General features: G+C 45.2%; 1 protein-coding gene across 2 annotated transcripts in view; it reads right to left on the bottom strand.

Moving 5' to 3' along the window:
- LOC144755783 (proto-oncogene Mas-like) overlaps positions 1 to 22,275 on the bottom strand; it is a 285,818-nt gene that overhangs the window by 32,604 nt on the left and 230,939 nt on the right. For both annotated transcript variants that reach the window (XM_078645023.1, XM_078645024.1), the window contains one exon: positions 8,602 to 8,919. The gene's annotated coding sequence lies outside the window, so the exon portion shown is untranslated. The remainder of the gene's footprint in view (positions 1 to 8,601; positions 8,920 to 22,275) is intronic.

Genomic DNA, 22,275 nt, shown 5'->3' with positions numbered 1-22,275 from the left:
TTGGGAATATAGGAACTACACTACATGGCGCCCAACATTTGGTAAGGCACTAATTTAACGCTAGATACTAAAGTAACTAAGTCATGCTTTTCTCAGAGACCCCTTTTTCCCGTAAAATACTCCATTAGACGTCTGGAGTGGATAAAAGGATAAAATATCCGTCATAGCTGACGAAAATCCTATGTATTAGTTTTTGGTTTTTCAACGTTGAAGGATGCAGTGTTCCAAAATATTGTGCACCAAATCTTTGTTTCCTAGAAGCTTGCTTTGCAAACTTTCAGTCAACAAAATGGCCGACAAAGATAATCCCGGGGTCAGTGGAGCTACAGGCAGCAACGCTGTTCAAGCTTTAAACTTTACAGGTTTCCAAGAGACCGATGATGATACTATAAGCATTCCAGAAACTTTAAGGAAAGCCATCACTATGAAACTTATTAGAAATGGCCTATCATCAAGAGGTGGTAGGATAGTTTTTGTGATAGATGCACATGAATATCATCAGACAGAGGTATTCTATTCATGGAAAGTCTTCCCTGAATAAAATCCATGAACAAAAGTGTTTCACTTCTAAAAAGAAGATGAACCACCAAAGGAATACATTCCTTTCGAGGATATTGAAATTCCACTAACATACCAAGAGCGTGCGCTCTGGTTTAAAGGCGCCCTAAAACATATACATCACATTACCAGGCTTGGTCCACTAGGTAGACCAGGAGCAACATGGCCGGTATTACCCAGCTATACACCACATCCTGCCATTGAAGAAATGTCGGATGAGGAACTATTAGTTCAACTAAAAGAGCTGATAAAAATTTATAGACAATTGGTTCAATATGTCATGCGGACTTTTACTGTCCAAACGGCAATAAGGATTCCACAACACACCAATTACCAGGGGAGCACAAATAAAATTACACCAGACTTTACACTCAGTCGTTGGTAAATTACCCGCAAAACGGGAAAAAATTCCATTCTGGATGGCTCCAAAAATTACTCAAATCGAGGCAGTATTTTCTGATACTACCCCTCATGAGAAACACAGAATTCTAACAATCTGTTTACCTATGGGGATCGCACCACATCTGGAGGACTGCGACACTTGGGGTACAGTCTTTGCTGCAATCTACACCAAAACACATGGTGTTCCGTCTATGGCGGTAATACCAGATGTCCTGAAATAGATTCAAAATGAATACGGGGCAGAGCCTGCTTTAAATCTGAGTATGAAATTACTGAGAGATTTCAAACAGGTCTCAACAATAATATTAGCTAATATGAAAGGTGAAGCAGCATCCATAGTCATCCGCCAAAAGCTAAGAGAATTTGATGTAACTGAGCAACCACATGAACTGGCTAGAATAAGTGAAAAATCCTATGAAGAATTAGGCAGTGACAGCTTGGGTGGGAAACCAGTTAAACCTCAACTGTCAGAAAGTCCTGAAAAGGTCTTTATTAAAAACACTCCTACTCCTCCTAAAAAGAAGTGGGAGAACATTAGCTCTGATATCCTTCGGGATCAAGTTTGCGCTATATAAACCTTTATAAATAAATAAATAAATAAACAAACTTCTAAAGAGAATCGTTCTCAATCCTGAGGTAGGTCTCCTCAAAAGGAGCCCTCTGAAAGGAGGTATAACCTCAGGAATAGGGATAATGTGAGAAAATCTGAGATAGATATGAAGATACTGATACACGTTCCTCTCGTACCTTTCAGACTTCCTCACAGAAATCTGAAAGAAGAGGATGGTCAGAATAAAAGAAAGAACCCGTGAAGTCCAAAGACGACCAGTACGTTCCAAAAAATAAGAAAACTCAATTCAACAAAAAGAAGGTAGCAGGTCTTAAATTCAGACATGCCGCGGATCTTGAGGACACAACTCAACAACAGGGAATGGGCTCAAACAATGTTGGACAGCTCAGCAGAAGTCACCATAGCTCGCAAGAACTTGAAGGATCATCTGGAGACAGTGAACTTAAATGAGTACATCCAAGTTGAAACTGCAGATACCAGGGCTAGTGTTCCACATAAGTTATATAAAGTAACACTCCGGATGGAGGGGGACATAACTAGAAAAATAAGAGCACTCTTTTGGAAGCGGCTCTCTCAGGGTTATGACATTCTCCTAACTGAACAAGACTGGGCACCTGAATTTGTCAGGGAGTGCCCACATGGCGAAAACATCATTATGCCAGCTTTCGCCAACCATATTCTAATTCATTTAGAAGATACTTCTGCCAGGAAATGCAGTAACCCAGGCTCCGGCATTATATAAAAATCATGTAGGATGGGATGAGGATTCTCCTCACCATAAAATCCAGTTAAAAAATCAACCAACTGCACAAAGGCAGTACCCAGTTAAGCAAGAAGCTAAAAAACAAGTCAGGGAGATATTAGATCAGCTTGAATACCAAGGGGTGATTGAAACATGCACCTCGTCAATGAACAATCCTTTGTTTCCTGTCTCCAAACCAGACAATACATATCGTCTAGTTTTGGATTACAGACATTTAAACTCTTGTTGCAAAACTTTTGCAGTACAAAATTCACACAGTGCAGCACTAATGAATAACATTGTGCGTAAAAAATACAAAATCACATTAGATATTTTTAACTGTTTCTTCTGTCAAAACATTGCACATAAAAGTAGGTATTTGACCGCTTTCTCAATTATGGGGACACAGCGTCAATTCTGTTGTCTCCCACAGGGATTCAAGAATAGTCCAGGGTTATTTTCAGCCAGAGTAACTTGGGGCCAGATGCAAGAAGCCATTTGCGATTCGCAATTGCCGGAATCGCAAACGGTATTTTGGTATGTATGAGCCAAATCGCAAACTTGTAGTAGGTGGTAATTTGCGATTTCTTTTACAAAGGCACTTTTGGGCATTTGTAAAGGTGCCATGTAGCGCTCTGTATGCACACACATGTAAATTTCAGGGGTGCAGCAGGGTGTCCTTAAGACACCCTTAAAATTATTCTCAATTTGCAATTAGCAAATTGTGAATCGCAAATTGAGAATAACTTCCCATTCCTTCCTATGGGCCTCCTGACCCATAGAAATGAATGGGAAATTATTCCTTAATTGCGAACAGGGTGAACTTCATCATACTTGGCTTCGCCTCTGAAGGGTATAAATTCAATTTAAAAAAATCGAGAATTGCCCAATTTAACAACCTTTTTCTAGGATTTGAATTATGAAGTGAAGGCAAAAGCCTGGCAGCAAACTTTCTAGAGAAATGTGCGCTGCTCCAACCTCCAAAAACGCTGAGAAACTTACAGTCAATTCTAGGTTTCCTGAATTTTGGAAGAACTTACATTTTAAATTACACAGAAAGGGTTAAACCTCTCTACAAATTAATCAAACCTGATTTTAAAACAGTTAATTGGACTCAAAAACACACAGAAATTTTGCATTCATTGCAAACAGATATGTTAGCAACAAAACATTTACAAACATGCATAAACGTACGCAACTTAGTGATCCAAATCATTCCAGGACAATGCGAATTCACATACTTAACCTCTAATGAAGGAGAAAAGTACCAATAGCTTACAAATCACATGTGTACACACAAGCAGAAATGAAATTCACTTCAACAGAAAAAATTCTGACAGCGGTTCAAACTGCATTAGCAAAAGAGAGAGCCCTCGCACAGGGTAAGCGCATTATGGTCGTTACTCCTATACCTGCCTTAGTGGCAGTGACGAAATTGAGCATTCCGAATGCTAAAGCTTTACATCTGAGATGGATACAATGGGTTAATTCTCTTGCTGCAACAGACGTTGAATACGTTTTTGACCCTTATTTGAAAACACAAGCATTTCTACAATATGAACAAGAATGTCCTCTGCCTACTGAGATTCTGCCTCTAGAGCAGTATGAATGTATAATTTATACTGACGGATCAGACCAACCCGCTACGAGGGGGAAAACAAGCTTATAGTGCTGTGTGCGCGATCGTTAAAGGTCGCTGGCGCGATGGTAAATTCCGACCAATGGTAACTAAAACGCAATCTCTAGGAGATTGTACAGCTCAGCGAGCTGATCTACAAGCATTTAAGATGGCGCTTGAGAATACTGATCGCCAATTCCCCACACTCATAGTGTGCAATTCGTATTATTGTGTTCAATCTTACAATGAATACTTGCAAAACTGGATTCAAAACGGTTACAAAGATGCAAAAGGTGGCACAAGCAAGCATAAGTTGCTTTGGGAACAAGTAGTTCAGTTACGACAAGAACTACAAAAGGCTCACATGATACATACACTGAGCCATTAACGTGATGGCGTTCACGTTGCAGGGAATTCATTGGCTGATGAAGCCGCGAAGGCAGCTGGGCAAACGGCTTCCATAGCTGCAATCACTCGTTCAAAAAGGAAAATAGACGGCGAAATAATGCTAGCTGTCAATGTCACAGGCAAAGGCAGCGGTGCAGCGTTACCTCAAAACTATCCACTCAAATATTCATACATAATTGACACAAACTCTGTTCCTTTTGCTCGAATTCCTGGAGTGGGAGATAGAGTAATTCCAAACAGGAAATGTAGAGTAGCTTTGATACACGAAGCACATTTAGGAGAAGATCTGATACATCAGGGGATCTCTAAATCTATACTAGAATTAAAAGAGACATACTGGTGGCCAGGGATGAATGGTCACATTCACACATTTGCAATAAACTGCTATAACTGCAACAGAGATTTCAGCAGGGAACGCCGCCAGATACATGACTACAGTGTAGCCAGCCCAGTATAGACACTATTGTTAGCATTAGACTTTCTACACGCAGACGTCCCTGTGGACAAATGCGGTCCCACAAATATTAAGACAAGATTCATTTGGATGTGGCCTCAGCGCTCGGCTGACGCTTGAAATGTTATAGAAGATTTGCGAGTCGGCACATACGCAGTCGGCACACTACATTCTGACCAGTGTCCTGTGTTTAGCTCTCGAGCTTACAAAGAGGCTATGGCCAAATTGGGCATTGCATTGCGGTACTTTAACCCATTCCATCCTGAGGGAAATTCGGTAGTGGGGAGAAAAAACCAGGACATAAAGCAATCTATAACAGCTAGGGTATTAGGCTCGGGTGACGGGTGGGTCAAACATCTAATAAGTGTCCAACATAGTCTTAATAATCTACCAAGAAGTTCTCTAGGTGGTATCACTCCATACGAAATCCTTTTTGGAACAAGAATGATTATTTTGGATCTCGACTGTCAGACTTCAGTGGTTTTACAGGACTTAAATAAAATAAGAAAAAGACAAAGTAACGTATTCCTGAAGCCAACAACCACTGAAGAGAAACCGACCATCCCAGCAAGGCCTCTCTGGATTCCAAAGTTTGGGGATCTAGTCAGAGAAAGGATTGTGGGCAAGAAGGAATTTGGGCCTTCTTACAGACAACCAGCACCTGCCCTAGCCATCCACGGATCAAGAACAGTATTACTGCCGCCCCTTGCTGGTAAAAAGGAGAACAGGTTTGTGTCCATCGACCAGGTAAAACCACATCCTGTGGCCGATACTAAGCAGTAGGCCAAGTGGACTCCAAAAATGTAGCAGACACCTTAATATGGCTACTATCCAAGAGGTTCAAACTAAGAGACTCATCACCTTTGAAGAATCTGCAGTGCGAAAAAAGTACTATGCAAAAAAGCCATGGAACTTGTACCTCTTGAGACCCAAATAAAAGTTCGTCAAAAAACGCCTGTCTACAATGAAATAGCAACTGACTATAAAAATGTAACAAGTGATCAAGTGGTTCTAGCGATTTCAACAAATCCTGATGCAATCCCTACAATTGACAGAACTGCCTCTGGCTATTTCATTAACTTTGATACATTTCCCGAGGATCCCAGCGAACCTGAAACGACGCCAGTAAAAAGAACTTTCAAAGAACAAGCAACAGAACTTTTTAATCAACTGGAAACGACTTATCTGGTTTCACCATGGATTGGATTTGGATTATGTTGGGTGTACTTTTTCTTCTACTTTGGTGACTCTTGTAATAACTTTGGGAATGCTGATAAATGGGAGATATGTTAAAAAGGACACAGCAAGTAAGAACATCAACTTACTCCTGAGGCCGCACAAATCATCTCATCGTGAACAAAGAGACTTGTCATCAGTGAACATCACAGCCGTTCCTATACATTTTTGGTTCGGCTGAGCTGTTGAAGATTCTACACCAGTTCAAGATTTCCTTGAATTACTTCTACTACCTTTTCTGATGATTGGGACTTTGTGACTGTTAATATTGTGATGTCAGACTTAGAAATGTCTGCAAAATGTACAAATCATGAATACTTAGAGGGTTCATCAGAATATGAACAGACATATTGTTATCATCACTATGGTCATCATTTCTTGCATAGATCTGCAAATCCTAGAAATGTACTGAAATATAACAAATGGGAACATTGTCTGACGCCACCAAAGGGTAGCTCAAAAACATTTTCTGGCAAATTTCCATACTTTTCAGGTTTTAATGTTTCACATCCAGAATAATTTTACTTTAAAAATGTTAATAGGACAGGAATGAAAAGTATGTTGACAAATACCAAGCAAATGTATTCTGCGGCCTTTTATGCTCAGCTGTCTACGTTAGGTTTTGACTTTTATAAAGACAACATTAAGACAAAAACTGTCTGGGGCACAAAAGACTGGCAGAGTTTAGAAGCTTTATTTAGAGCCTGCATCATCCCAGAGCAAATAAGGTTTTTGAATGACACTGTCCAACAGACATCTTGCCTTGGGTTAGCCAAGATCAAAGATTTAAACAAACTGTCCATACCTACACCTACACCTAACACCAGTAACACTTCAGAAGGGGTGGTCGACGTACATACTATTTTGCTTCACAACAGAACAGATCCAGATTAGAAAAATGGTTAATCTGGCCCACAGACACAAACAACTGTCAAGATAGATTCCTGAATAAGACACAAGGGTTCACATTCACTAGGCCAGATCCAAGATAAGTTCAGAGACAGCATCCAGGAATGGTAACAACATACAGTGTGGGGAAACTGTGCCTTGAATGGCTACACAAGTCTACACTAAAGGAAGCAAAACACTTATCTTTACTTAAAGATGGCGCTGACCTGAGGGACTTCTTACAAGGACCTACTAAACCACGTCATAAACGTTTTATATACGCCGGTATCTATGCTGCTTATAATGAAGCATGGAAGATTACACAAGCAGAGACTGCAGAACCAATACGAGAAATTGATCGTATTAATTTAGAGAAATCTTTCTCTGTAGTTGACAATGGTTTAACAACTCTGTCGTACAGGATATATTCTTTGGACAGCATAGTATCCTCTGCCATAGACATAATGGAACAGGACTTGGTCATGTGCAATATGGTCAGTCACAACTACGTTCCATCATGCTATTAGGCTGGACGTTACAAAACCTTAGTTCAGGCTATGTGCCTTGGCGTTTAATCAATACCACCTCACTGTTTTCTGAATTCAATCTCACTGATAAACAGATCAAACTGGCACAGAGGGGAGCAGACTATACGGTGCTGAGCATTGAAAAACTGGAAATATTGCCATTTACAGTCGCTGAAAAACCAGCCATTGAATGGCTAATACACAGTACAATCTCTCTGCCTGTTTTCCATTTTCAGTATTTCTTAAAACATATACCAGAAGGCATATATGAAAGGTTTGGTAAAGAATACATCAAGACATCCTGGGAATTACCTTACACACACAGATGTTTGAGTGGGGGGAAAGAAGTGTTTCTTAGTGGTAAAAATTGTGAAAACGTACTAAGAGGCTCTCTCCTTAGTCAGGGTATAAACTAACATGGGGCCTGCGATGATTTCCCTCAACAATTTATCCCACCACCTGCAAGGTTCACCAGCTGAAGTGATTGATCCAATTTTTAGACAACTTTCTAATGGAAGTTACATTATGTTGAATGATCACAGCTGCTGTGGCATGTTGCCAGGTTTAGCCTATCTCGTAACTATGTCAGCCAGGGTCACTTACTGTATGCAAGTATTGCTTCCAAAAACCAAGACAGACCAGGAAGTTGCGGATATAGCCTTCACTGAACATCTCTTCTATACGAATTGATACTTTAAGCAGAATTAAAGCCATTCTTTTACAGAAAACTGTGCAATTGACCTCGGCCAAGGAGAACTATGATCTGCAAGTCGCAAAGACTTCTACAGAGATGCACACACTCTTAACTACAAATTGCCCTGTACATTTCTCAGAAATGTTAGGTCATATCTTAAACATGTCTGATACGAGTGGTATTGTACATGTATTTAAGATGATTTTTTCGGGACTGTTAGCACCTTTTGAAGCTGTCCTAGGAATATTTCCAAACATCGTGCACCCTGTGTTTGGCAGACTGCCTCTCATTTTAGGACTCGCTGCAGGGATACTATTTTTGCTCCTACTGCTTCGATATGGCAAGCTAATACACAGCAGACACCCAGATCACAGTTGAAAATACTCTACTGGCGATGAAGTGTCGTGAGCGCATAGTGCAAATTTTGGAATTAACTTGTTTCAGAGAATTGAATACCACATGGTTTATGTCATTCAGACCAATCTGGCAAGATTGCATCTTACCTGTTCTACGATGCCTGCTATGCGGAGAAGAATGCGTGTTAGACATCTGTCTCACACTCCCATCAGTCATGCCAACGGATGATGATACTTTGCTTGGACCTGTGATGGCTCATGCACTGTGTTGTCCCCAGCAGCTACCAATTCTGATGACGGCATTCATTGAGATCTCGCAGACGGAAAATGTTGACGGTGAGGTACGAGAGGAAAGCGGCACACAGGTACCTTCCAATTCGTACATTGCTAATGTGACCAACGCTGATGACGATGCTTCACATCTATGTGCGGTTAATCTTCTTAACGAAGTAATCCAACTTTCACCTACAATGGTAGACACATTCTTTTCAAACTTAGAAGATTTGATGTTTTCTCCAAACAATAACACTGACTTTTGATTTGTCACGCAGTGTTCTGAGAGACTCTGAATTCGACCTTCATTTTTCAAAATAAAGTTTCTGACTTTGGAACTCTATTTTTTCTATGATCAAACTTTTGTTTTTCCAAATTTGTATTTTTTCATTTTTTGGTCCAAAGTAATCTGCTTAAAGTAGAACTATTCATAGAGAACTAGAATTCTTTGAAAACTTTCAAGAGACAATATTTGACCTTGCCCACATTCAAACAGTTTATATAATCTGCCATGGAATGGTCTCGACTTTTTCTTCCGTAATTAAGAGCCATTTCAGAAATGTATTTTCGTGATTCATTCGGATAGCATTTTCAAATGTCAACTATATGCTTTGAATAAAACATTGCTTTAAATGCGTACAGCACATATGCTTTACGTGTACAACCAGTACCAATGCATTTTTATGTATTTTGGGTGGGTTTTAACACATCATGTTTAGACACGTTTTTATGTGTTTAGAACTTAGTAATGTTGTACATAAGAAAGTGGAGTGGGTGTTGTGTGGCGTTTTAAGCTCCGAGTGAATGTTCCCAATTCATGCCCTTATATAGGTACAATTCACATTGCCCTTAAATAGGCATAGAAATCAAGCCCTTATTTAGGCATAGCCCATGCTACCCAAATACAGGCATGGCTACTTCAACTCATACCAAACGTCACAACGATTTCTTGGAAAACCAGCTTAAGCAGTTAGGGAACTTCCCTTGTTTTGATATTGATTTGTCCAAGAACTCAGTTACTTTACAAAGAACAACTATTCCCTAGGGGTTCTTTCCTGACGTTCATATGCCTGACTTTACGTCAAACTATGGCATTCCTAAACACCTTCAAGGTATAAATGTATCTTCAGTTGCTCTAGCAAGATACGGTGGTTCGGAGCAGTTCGAAAACCTACTTGCCCGACGCAGCTCACTACAGCAAGTGCAGAAAGAAGCCGACTCTCCAACTGACGCACTTATCAAGAAGCTGCCTTTCTCCTGCCGAGAATCCAGCTCCAGTATTTTCTGCTCCCCTTGCGGGGTGTTGGGAAATCGAGTTCCGAGACAGAGATACCAGACCTCCTTCATTCTAACAAGGTATGGAGCAGATTAGAACCTAGAGAAACCTTTGGTATATTCTTGGCAAAAAAACAAAAACCTATGCTACACAATACTTACTTCTTCCCTCGTACTAGACTTAGGTTAGGTACATTGGGGTACGCGTATTTTAGAAGCACCAGTTGAGTATTTTAGTCAATGTTATTTATGTATGTATTTTTATATGGCTTAGAAACCATACAATGCTCTTACAGTATTATTTTATATTACTGTTTACGTCGTACGCATTATACTTTGCAGCCTGCATAACGATTGTGGCAGTTCACTTCTCTTGCATGAGAAAGAAGACTGTTCAATAAACCCTTGTATTGAAAACGCCCGTCTCTCTATTTCTCTACAACTCTGTGGAAACGAAGCATGCACGATTGACTGAGTGAAATACTGAAATACTTATCTATTTTTTCCGCGACTCTGAGAGAGATGTTCGGGAAACAAAGTTGTCATGTTTATGTGGTTATCAGAAACTAATCCCTTCTTGTGTATTCGAGAACGGTTCTAGTGACCTCTGAGTTAGCTGGCACACACACACAATTAAGTTTAGTATATTCGATAGAGACCTAGCTGACCTCAGTCCTATGTCAAATCTATAGGATATATTATTCCAATGCGCAGAGCCTATTGGGAAAATAGGAACTACACTTCACAACCTCAAATGGTCCGGTCCACTTATCCTGGAGCGTGCAAGGCTCCACGGGGGCCATGACCCACACTTTCTGGCCAGGTTGAAGCTCTACCAGAGTGGCATTCTGGACATACCATCGATTCATCTCCTCCTGGCTGGCTTCCAGATTTGCCTCAGCGAGTTGTCTGAAATGCCGAGTCTGGTTCCTGAGAGCCACCATGTAGCTATATACATCCTGGGGAGGTTTCCTGGGAGATTGGTCCCAGCCTTCTTTGACCAGACTCAGAGGTGCTCTGACTGGGTGTCTATAGAGAAGCTCAAAGGGACTGAACCCTAGAGATTTCTGTGGCATCTCATGGTATGCAAAGAGTAGGCATGGTAAGAGGACATCCCACTTACGCCTCATGGGTTCCTCAAGACCCATTATCATGCCCTTCAGGGTTTGGTAGAACCTTTCAACCAACCCATTTCCTTGGGGGTGGTAAGGAGTGGTAGACTTGTAAGTTACACCACACTCCTGCCACTGGGACTTCATATACTTAGAAATGTAGTTGGTCTCCCGGTCAGACACTACCTCGCGAGGGAATCCCACTTGGGAGAAATTCCCGTCAGTGCTCGTCCCACCATGGGGGCTGTCACTGTCCTCAGAGGTATGGCTTCCGGGTACTGGGTGGCATGGTCCACCAAGACCAGGATGAACCTGTTGCCCATGGCTGTCTTGGGGTCCAGTAGCCCCCACAATGTCAATCCCCACCAGCTCAAAGGGGGTACTGACCACAGGGTATGGCTGGAAGGGAGCCTTGTGCTTCCTCCCACTCTTTCCACTTGCCTGGCAAGTCTGACAGGTCCTGCAATGTGTGTCTGAACTCTTGCGCATTTGGAGCCAATGAAAGTAGGTGACAAGCCTCTCAGAAGTCTTGTTCTGCCCCAAATGTCCTGCTAACGGCACATCCGGCCAGCCCCGGTAGGAAGGCTCTAAACTTCTGGGGTACCACCAGCACACGGGCTGACCCAGGTTCAGCAACCTTAGGCTCACTATACAGGAGGCCATTCTCCCAGTAAATCAAATGTGATTCGGACTGATCACCTGCTGCCTGGCTTGCAGCCTGTTGCCGCAAGCCCTCAAGAGAAGGGCAATCTCTCTGCTCCCTGCAGAATTTTTCCCTGGAGGGGTCTCCTTCTTGCTGCCAATGGGTCAGCTCAGGCAGGTCATCCCATTCAGCTACTTGTTCCCCGGTAGGCTCCAAGGCATCTCCCTCGGGGTCTACCTCCTCCTGGGCCGTGGGATCTTCGGGGCCGGTTTCCTGCGCCCCTGCCACTTCTCTCTAAGGCAGGTTCCTGGACCTCCCTCTCAGGCTCCAGGTCCTCTGGAGCACCCCTACTGGTTGCCATTGACCCGATGGTCATGCACGCCCAGTCAGGCAGACCCACCATCTTCAAGTGAGTACTCTTCTCCACCTTCTGCCAGGGTGAGCTCTCTAAATCGTTCCCCAACAAACAGTCAACAGGCATGGCGGGTCTCACAGCTACCTGAAGAGTACCGGAGACCCCACCCACTCAAAGGGAACCTGAGCCATTGGACAGTGACTCTCTCTGTTGTCCGAGGCAACAACTCGGCAAAATGCATGCGGGATAATCTGCTATTGAGACACCAGGTGATACCTGACAGCTGTCACACTGGCTCCTGTATCTCTAAGAGCCTCCACCTTTTGGCCATTGACGGTCACCCACTGCCCATATTTCTTAGTGTTCCTGGGAAGCTGAGCTTGTTGGACCATCTCACAGTCTCCTAAAGAGACAAGGGTCATATGTGTGGGACGCCACCCACCTTGGATATCAATCTCCTCCCCAAGGCTACATTAGCCATCTGCCAGGGCGGATCATCAGTGTGTGCTGGTTTACCAAACAGACGGCACCTGGTATCATTTGCCTTATGACCCAGGTTGCCACACTTGTAACATTTCAGGGTTCCCTGTGGAACAGGACTACCTGTCGGGAACCCTTGCTTTCTCACAGGGGAGGCTGGGAACCTCTCCCTTGGTTCCCTTGGGGACTACTTTGGGGCCCTTTGTGGAACTCCTTTTGTTTACCCTTGTCCCCCCACTCTTCTGCTGGGGACACTGCCCACCTTTGGCTGAGTCTCCCATGTGACCCTTGTGGACCCGGGTGCTCACCCAGCGGTCCGCCTCCTCAGCAAACTTCCTAGGGTTAGTCAGCTTGCTAACTGTCAGATGCTGGTGCAGCTCTGAAAAACAATTATCAGACAAGTGTTCCCATGCAATCAAATCAAAGAGTCCTTGAAAATCATTAACCTTGCTGCCCTTCACCCAACCATTCAGTGCTCTGCGAAAGAAAGTGACATATTCAACCCAGGTACTGTTTTCCAACTTTTTGCATTTCCTGAACCTCTGTTTCAAGTGGCAGTATGAATTGTGGATTTCAGAAGGCAAGTCTAACAGTGTGTCCAGCCCCTCACTAAGGAACCTTTCCCACAACCCCACTCCCCAATCTCTCTCAGAGACCTGGTGGGAAGACAAGGCTACCTCATAGGCTCTGAACCACTGACCAATATCATCATTTTTGTAGAACTCTTTCACCACATCTTTGGGAATATACACTCTACTCTCCACAGACACTGATGGTACGCTGCCACCAGAGGGAGTAACCTCCAAACTTTTGGTTTTAAACTCCAACTCCCTCAAACCTTTTTCATGCTCAAACTGTATTTTATTTTCTTCTATATCTAACTACCTATTTTCTATCTCCAGTTGCCTATTCACCTTAAACTTGGTCATCTCCATTTCATGCCTTCTTGATCTCTCCCTGTCCTCCAACTCCTCTGGAGACAGACTCTTGCCAGAAGAAATGCTACCTGCGGAGGAAGGTACTTTCCTTCCTCTTGAGCCCATAGGCTCTTCCTGTTGTACAACTGCCTGGTCATCCCCCTCCTCAATTTCAGGGGTTTTCCTTGCTTCTACCCAGGCCCTCAGCGCCTTGTAGAACTCTTCCTTCTTGGTGCACCCAACAGTGACAACCTTGAATTTCTTGCAGAAGTACTTCAGGTGCTTTACTTTGTAGCTTTCACATTTCCCTTCTTCCCATTCAAGATCAATAGAAGCTATGGATTCTGCTCTCTCTACTACAACTGAATCAGGAGTCTTTCAAAAACAGAAAATTAAAAAAGGAATCTACCAAAAAGTATGTGGTTGCGTTATGGTCTGCACTCACTAAGTAGTGTTCATCAATCAGTGTACATGAGTCACAAATGCAAGTCCAGAATCCTCACCTCTGACCACCAATGTTAGATTTGGGGGTCTCTAGTTGGCACAGGTAGGTACTTGTGACAAATAGGGACCCTTGCCTCCATTCAGGATAAGGGGATTACACTCCTAAAATAACCCCTGCTCACCCCCTTGGTAGCTTGGCAGGAGCAGACAGGCTTATCTCAGAGGCAGTGCGTAAAGCATTTGTGACCACATACAGTAACCCAGTGACAACACTACAGATGGACCCCACACAAGGTTTTAAATAAAAAATAAGTATACTTTATATATATTTACCACAAGACCATAAACGACAGAAATACACAATACTGTTACTTTAAGATGGTAGATTTAGCTTAGTTTAGTTCCGTTCTTAAGATGCAACACTTTGCGTCAATGTACCTTACGATGCGTTGCGCTTCCAAGACAAGCAATGTCGCAGCGAGGGAAATGCGGTAAAGTTCAGGTGCAAAGAAATTAAGACGGGAAGATCTTCCAGATGCGGCATGCTTCGCCGGGGATGCTTGAAGTTCTCTGTTCAATGTGTGGACTGCAGCGGCGACACCCTTGTTCAGCGTTGCGACGGCAACAGCTTCGGCTGCGACACTCTTCACCCACGGTGGGAGAAGCTTCCGCGCAATGCGACAACTACAGTGGCGACATCCACGAACAGACGGCAGCAGCTCCGACGGCGGTGCGCTTCTCGGGGATGCGAGGCGCTTTTCTTCGATGCGGTGCAGTGTGACAGTTCCAGCGGCGACACTCTTGCTCAGAAGTGCGACGGCAGGCACAGTGACGGCAACATGCTCCCACCTCTTTGCGAGACTCTTCTCTCGATGCAGTGCAGTGCGACAACTCCAGTGGCGACACCCTTGTTCAGAAATGCGACGGCAGGCAGCAGCGACGGCGACACGCTTCCTCTTCATTGCGACACGCTTCTCCCGATGCTGTGCAGTGCGACAACTCCAGCAATGACACCCTGGTTCAGAAGTGCGACAGCAGCAGCAGCGACGGCGACCTGCTTCGATCTCGTTGCATCGCGCTTACAGCTCCTTGCGACACGCAGTTCCTCAGAAGGCCCAAAACAGCAGCAGGCACTTCCACAAGAACTCTGGGGAGCTGGGGATTGAAGTCTGTTGTCCCTGAGACTTCAACAGGAGGCAAGCTCTTTTCCAAGCCCTTGGAGATCCTTCACAAGTTGAAAGCAAAGTACACAAAGTTCCTTTCTCCTTTCTTTGGCAGTTAGGCAATCACTGCAGGCCAATCCCCCAAGCAGCACTTCAGCTTGGGAATAGTCTCTCCTCAGTTTCTTCAGGTTCCTCTCCTCGGTAAAGGTTTCTTCTTGTAGTCCAACCGTGATCTAATTTCATGGGATCAGGGTCCCAATATTTATACCCCAAAATCTTTTGTCTCTGAGGGGAGAAGGGCCTTTGCCCAGTCCAAACCAGTTCTGAAGCACTCTGTTTACCAGACTTCTCCTTTCCCCAGGAGGTGGAGCAAGCATTGTGGAAGGCAGGCAAAGCCCTATTCAAGGTTCAGGTGCAACTCCTCCCACTGCAGATCTCTCTATTCACCACTGGGCCAACTCATCCTGTCTCTTGGAATCCCCCAGCTCTGTCACTCACAAAACCAGACAAAGGAATACACAACCTAGCAGAGGCAGGCTTGAAAGGTTATTAGTGTAACAAGGGAACCCAAGCAGTTAGCTGAGGACCATGGAAAATTATGCTTTAGAAGACATGGGTCCTAAGCTTATCGAAATAAAGAGAGTCAATAAAATATAGGACATAATAGGAAACTATATTCTTCCTCTGTCCAGCCGGACAGGGTATTTATTTTGACCAAAACCAAAAACAGATATGCGAATAGTAAGAGGCACAGTCCTGTACCTTACTCTAGAAGGACAAACAACACATGGAAAAGGTTTGAACAGGCAAAGAAGAGCAATACTGGACACTTTTACATCAGTGTTAAATTAATGTTTTCCAGTTAGTACTACCACACAACAAGGTTCAACACAATGGCTATGTTGCAAGAGTACTGGGTATAGTCAGACTATGCCCAGTACTCTTGCAACATAGCCATTGTGTTGAACCTTGTTGTGTGGTAGTACTAACTGGAAAACTTTAATTTAACACTGATGTAAAAGTGTCCAGTATTGCTCTTCTTTGCCTGTGCAAACCTTTTCCATGTGTTGTTTGTCCTTCTAGAGTAAGGTACAAGACTGTGCCTCTTACTATTCGCATATCTGTTTTTGATTTTGGTCAAAATAAATACCCTGTCCGGCTGGACAGAGGAAGAATATAGTTTCCTATTATGGCCTATATTTTATTGACTCTCTTTATTTCGATAAGCTTAGGACCCATGTCTTCTAAGGCTTGAAAGGTTAGGCAAGCAAATACCTACTTTCTAAAAGTGGTATTTGCAAACACAGAATGTTAAAACCAACTTCACTAAAAGATGTATTTTATCATTCTGAGTCCAGGCATACTAAACTCGAATTTCTACCATGTTCTCGGAGTCAGTTAGGACTATAAAATGTAATAATTCTAACAGCCCATTCTGGCCTATGGAGAACAGGTAGCCTTGCAATAGTGAAAAATGAAAATGGCTGTAATTCCCTATTAGGACATGCCACACACATCAGGGGTTGTCCTACCTTATACTTACAATGCACCCTGCCCTTGGGCCTACCATAGAGTTGACTGATATGAAGAAAAGGGAAGGTTTAGGGACTGGCAAGTGGGTGCACTTGCCCAGTCAGCATGACAGTACCAGACTGCACGCAGGCTCTGCAATGGCAGACCTTAGACACATTTTACAAGGCTGCTTCTGTAGGTGGCACAACCAGTGCTGCAGGCCCACCAGCAGCATTTGGATTTACACACCCTGGGCACACTCAGTGCACTAGAATAGGGTCTGACAAGTAAACCAAATAGCCAAACACGGAACCACTGATTAATATATCAATTTAAAATAGGGAGCACTTGCACTGTGGCACTGGACAGCAGTGGCACAGTGCCCAAAGCATCGAACAGCAGCAACAATACATGAGGCAACAGCAAAAATGGAAGGGAGGCCCACGCCAATGGTGCCAGGTCTAACATACTCACTAAGTCAAAATGATTGGCGCCGCCCTCTCTTGTTCTAATACCGGCATCAAGATCCCACAGCTATCACAGCAAAACACGCACTTAAATCAGGAATGGATGCAATTTAATAATGTAGTGAAATAGTCCAAAAGAAACCATCACATACTGTTATGCAAGCATGCTCATTATTGACATTTTCTAGAGCCCACGGAGCATGGGCCTCTGCTGCTGGATGTACAGTTTTGTGCAGGCCACGTCTGCCATTTCTCCTCTGTGTGTCCGCGCTCATTCATTGTTGGTTCGCTGTGTTTTTAAACTTGCGGTACACTTGTAAGTAAAGCACGGTGAGGGGCACATTGTGTGCCTTTGTCTAAGTATTCATGTTAACCACAGCTCGTGAGGGGCTGTGATTAACATGAATACTTAAACTAAAGCACACAATATGCCTCGCACCACGCTTTTCTAACAAGACTACAGCAAGTTTAAAAACACAGCGTGTACTTTCAGAATAAATTGAAAGTACACGCTGTGTTTTTAAACTTGCGGTACTCTTGTGAGTAAAGTGGTGTGTGGGGCACATTGTGTGCCTTTGTCTAACTATTCATGTTAATCACAGCTCGTGAGGAGCTGTGATTAACATGAATACTTAAACTAAAGCTCACAACATGCCCCGCACCACGCTTTCCTAACAGCCCCAAGCATCGAACCCCAAGCCCCAAACCAGACAGCCAGCTTTACCTGCACTCCGGAGTTCAAACGCTGGCCGCATCCAGGAAGTTTTTCGCGCTGCTCGCTTTTTTAAAGCGACTGTGCAAACTCTCTCAGGATATCTGGTGTGTGTGCGCGCTCCACACGGCAGTGCGCGCTTGCAGGCAGAGAGGTGCGCGCGCGCACGCACCTTAAAGGGAACAGTGTGGGTGACTAGTATGCTGTGGGAGACCGTGTCGAAGGCTGCAGATAGGTCCAGGAGGCTGAGGACTGCGGAGTGGCCTTGGTCCAGGAGGGTGCAAATGTCATCTGTGGTGGCGAGTAGGGAAGTCTTGGAGCTGTGGTTGCTGCAGAATCAGGATTGGGATGGGTCGAGGACGGCGTTCTCTTCGATGACTCGTGTCAGTTCCTTGTTGACTGTTTCTTCTGCCACTTTGGCTGTGAAGGGGAGGAGCGAGAAGGGTCTTTAGTTCTTGAGGTCGGTGGGGTCATCTGTGGGTTTCTTGAGCAGGAAGCTCAATTCTGCACGCTTGCAGTCTTCAGGGAAGGTGCCTGTTGCAAAGGTGGTGTTGATGGTTCATTGTAGTTCAGATGCGATGGTGTTCGCGGCTTTGTGGTAGATGTGCAGGGTACAGGGGTTAGTGGGTGCCCCTGAGTGGGTACCTTTCATGGTTGTAGTGGTGTCCTCTGTCGTGATTGGTGTCCAGTTGGAGATGGTGAGCTGAGCCATTCTGGCCTATGGAGAACAGGTAGCCTTGCAATAGTGAAAAACGAAAATGGCTGTAATTCACTATTAGGACATGCCACACACATCAGGGATTGTCCTACCTTACACTTACAATGCACCCTGCCCTTGGGCCTACCATAGAGGTGACTGATATGAAGAAAAGGGAAGGTATAGGGACTGGCAAGTGGGTGCACTTGCCCAGTCAGCATGACAGTACCAGACTGCACGCAGGCTCTGCAATGGCAGACCTCAGACAAATTTTACAAGGCTGCTTCTGTGGGTGGCACAACGAGTGCTGCAGGCCCACCAGCAGCATTTGTAGTTACACCCCCTGGGCACACTCAGTGCACTAGACTAGGGTCTGACAAGTAAACCAAATAGCCAAACAGGGAACCACAGATTAATATATCAATTTACAATAGGGAGCACTTGCACTGTGGCACTGGACAGCAGTGGCACAGTGCCCAAAGCATCTAACAGCAGCAAACATACATGAGGCAACTGCAAAAATGGAAGGGAGACCCACGCCAATGGTGCCAGGTCTAACATACTCACTAAGTCAAAATGATTGGCGCCGCCCTCTCTTGTTCTAATACCGGCATAAAGATCCCACAGCTATCACAGCAAAACATGCACTTAAATCAGGAATGAATGCAATTTAATAATGTAGTGAAATAGTCCAAACGAAACCATCACATACTGTTATGCAAGCATGCTCATTATTGACATTTTCTAGAGCCCACGGAGCATGGGCCTCTGCTGCTGGATGTACAGTTTTGTGCAGGCCACGTCTGCCCTTTCTCCTCTGTGTACCCGCGCTCATTCATTGTTGGTTCGCTGTGTTTTTAAACTTGCGGTACACTTGTAAGTAAAGCGTGGTGTGGGGCACATTGTGTCCCTTTGTCTAAGTATTCATGTTAATCACAGCTCGTGAGGGGCTGTGATTAACATGAATACTTAAACTAAAGCTCACAATATGCCCCGCACCGCGCTTTCCTAACAGCCCCAAGCATCAAACCCCATGCCCCAAGCCAGACAGCCAGCCTTACCTGCACTCCCGAGTTCAAACACCGGCCGCATCCAGGAAGTTTTTTGCGCTGCTCGCTTTTTTTAAAGCGACAGCATAAACTCTCTCAAGATATCTGGTGTGTGTGCGTGCTCCACACTGCAGTGCGCGCTTGCAGGCAGAGAGGTGCACGCGCGCACACACCTTAAAGGGAACAGTGTGGGTGACTAGTATGCTGTGGGAGACCGTGTCTTAGGCTGCAGACAGGTCACGGAGGCTGAGGACTGCGGAGTGGCCATGGTCCAGGAGGGTGCAAATGTCCTCTGTGGTGGCGAGTACAAAAGTCTTGGAGCTGTGGTTGCTGCAGAATCAGGATTGGGATGGGTCGAGGACGGCGTTCTCTTCAATGAATCGTGTCAGTTCCTTGTTGACTGCTTTTTCTGCCACTTTGGCTGCGAAGGGGAGGAGCGAGAAGAGTCTTTAGTTCTTGAGGTCGGTGGGGTCATTCGTGGGTTTCTTGAGCAGGAAGCTTGTAGTAGTCCGTCAATGGAGTCCTTGTAGCTGGAATAGTTATCAGTTGTCTTGTTATTCCTCCACTTCTTCTCCAGGCGTCTGAAGGTGCCTCTGGCTTCTTGGAGATTGGTGATGAACCTTGCTGCTTTCCTGGGGCGCTGCTTGCCTGGGTTGCGTAGCGGGGGAAGCTTGTCTGCGCAATTGGAGATCCAAGTGTGGAGTCTTCTGGCTGCGGTGTTTGCGTCGGATGTCCAGGTGGGGTTGTCTCGGGTGAGGGAGGAGTGTAGTTGCTCGGCTGTAACTTTGCTCCAGTTCCTTCATGGTGGGCAGGGAGGTGGTTTCGGTGCCTTGGGTTTGTCGACGGTGAAGTGAATGCAGTGGTGGTCGGGTCATGGCGGTTGCGTTGTGTGGCTGAAGTGAACGCTGGTGCCTGCAGCAAAGATGGGGTTGAGGGTGTGTCCTGCTCTGTGTGTCGGTATGGTGACGAGTTGGTTGAGTCCGATGTTGGCAAGGTTGTCTCAGATGGTGGTGGAGTTGGGTCGCTGGTGTTGTCGAGGTGGAAGTTGAGGTCTCCAATGAGTATGTAGTTAGTAGATGCTAAGGCCTGCGGTGCAATGAAGTCGGTGATGATGGTGGCGAAGGGTGTCCAGGGGCTGGGTGGTCTGTAGACGAGGGCTCCTCGGAGTGTGGTGATGGGGGAGGTCAGGATCGCAAAGTGTCAGTGTTCGGTGGAGGGGAAGATTTCGCTGGAGGTGGTGAGGTGGAGAGTGCTCTTGTGGGTGCTGGTGAGGTCCCCTTACTGGTGGTTGGGGCAGTCCTTCCTCTGGATCTTGTATCGGTCCGGGATGGCGGTGTGGATGTCGGGGCGGAGGCGGCGTTGTTCCAGGTCTCTGTGAAGAAGGCGATGTCAGGAGAGAGAGACTTCAGTAGGTTCCAAAATTCCATGGCGTGTTTGTGTACGGAGCGCACGTTGATGAGGATGCATCTTAGGGTGTCGTTGGTGCCGGAGGTCGGGGTGGTGGTGAAAGTCTGATGGCAGTGGAGGCAAGAGAACTGACCGTGGGTTGAGTTCGGCAAGGCCTGTTGGCAGTCTCTGAGTTTTCCGGGATTGAAATATGGCAAAAGAGGGGCACAAAAGCACAAAGCACAGAGCAAAAATGGGCGGCACAGAGTTTTAAGGCAACAGAGGGGCACAAGCACTAAGCACCAAGCAACAATGGGCAGCACAGAGAATTAAGAAAACAGAGGGGCACAAAAAGCACAAAGCAACAAAAGGGAACAAGCCGAAAAGCAGTATTAAGGAGAGGAGGGGCTGATGAGGAAATACCCACAGAGGAGACAGGCACAGTCAGGGCAGTCTCGAACCCTGCCTGGGAAGGTAGAGTTGGTATGGGGCAGAGCACACCAGAGTGTAGCTGCTGTGGAGAGAGCGGTCCCAGACCGAGGGTCAGAGGACTTGCTCGCGCTACCCCTCAGCGGCCGTCATTAAGTAGGGGAGGGGGGAGGGATGAGCAGCTGGGTGGCGGGAGCGGGGGCGGTCAAGGGGGAGGTGGTGTCAGGAACAGGCACAACACAGGGCAAGCAGAAAAATACAGCGACAGTGGGTCAGTTCAGAAAAAACAACAGTGGGGTCAATTAAAAAGAAATATGGCAAAAGAGGGGCACAAAAGCACAAAGCACACAGCAACAACGGGCAGCATGGAGTATTAAGGCAACAGAGGGGCACAAGCACTGAGCACCAAGCAACAACGGGCAGCACGGAGTATTAAGGCAGAAGAGGGGCACAAAAAACACAAAGCACAAACCAACAGCTGGCAACAACCGGGCACGGGGTAATTAGGAGAGCAGGGGCTGATGAGGAAATACCCACAGAGGAGACAGGCGCAGGCAGGGCGGTCTTAAACACTGCCTAGGAAGGTAGAGTTGGTCAGCGGCGGGCACACCAGAGCGGAGCTGCAGGGGAGAGAGGGGTCGCAGACCGAGGGTCAGAGGACTTCCTCCTCACCTCCACACTAGCAAATGGATGTAGGTGTTTTGGTGTCAAATAATGTATTTCATTTTACTCTATGTTTCTAAGTTGGTGTTGATTTTTTATTGTATTGTGTTTTAACTTTATTACTGTTTAAGTGTTACATAAATACTTTACACATTGCCTCTAAGTTAAACTTGATTACATTTGTGCCAAGTTACCAGAGGGTTAACCACAGGTTAATTTAGTGACTTTTGAGGATCATCCTAAC

The sequence above is a fragment of the Lissotriton helveticus genome, chromosome 5_1 (genome assembly GCF_964261635.1).
Source record: "Lissotriton helveticus chromosome 5_1, aLisHel1.1, whole genome shotgun sequence".
Taxonomy (NCBI): Eukaryota; Metazoa; Chordata; class Amphibia; order Caudata; family Salamandridae; genus Lissotriton; species Lissotriton helveticus.
This window is presented reverse-complemented; position numbering and strand designations above follow the sequence as displayed.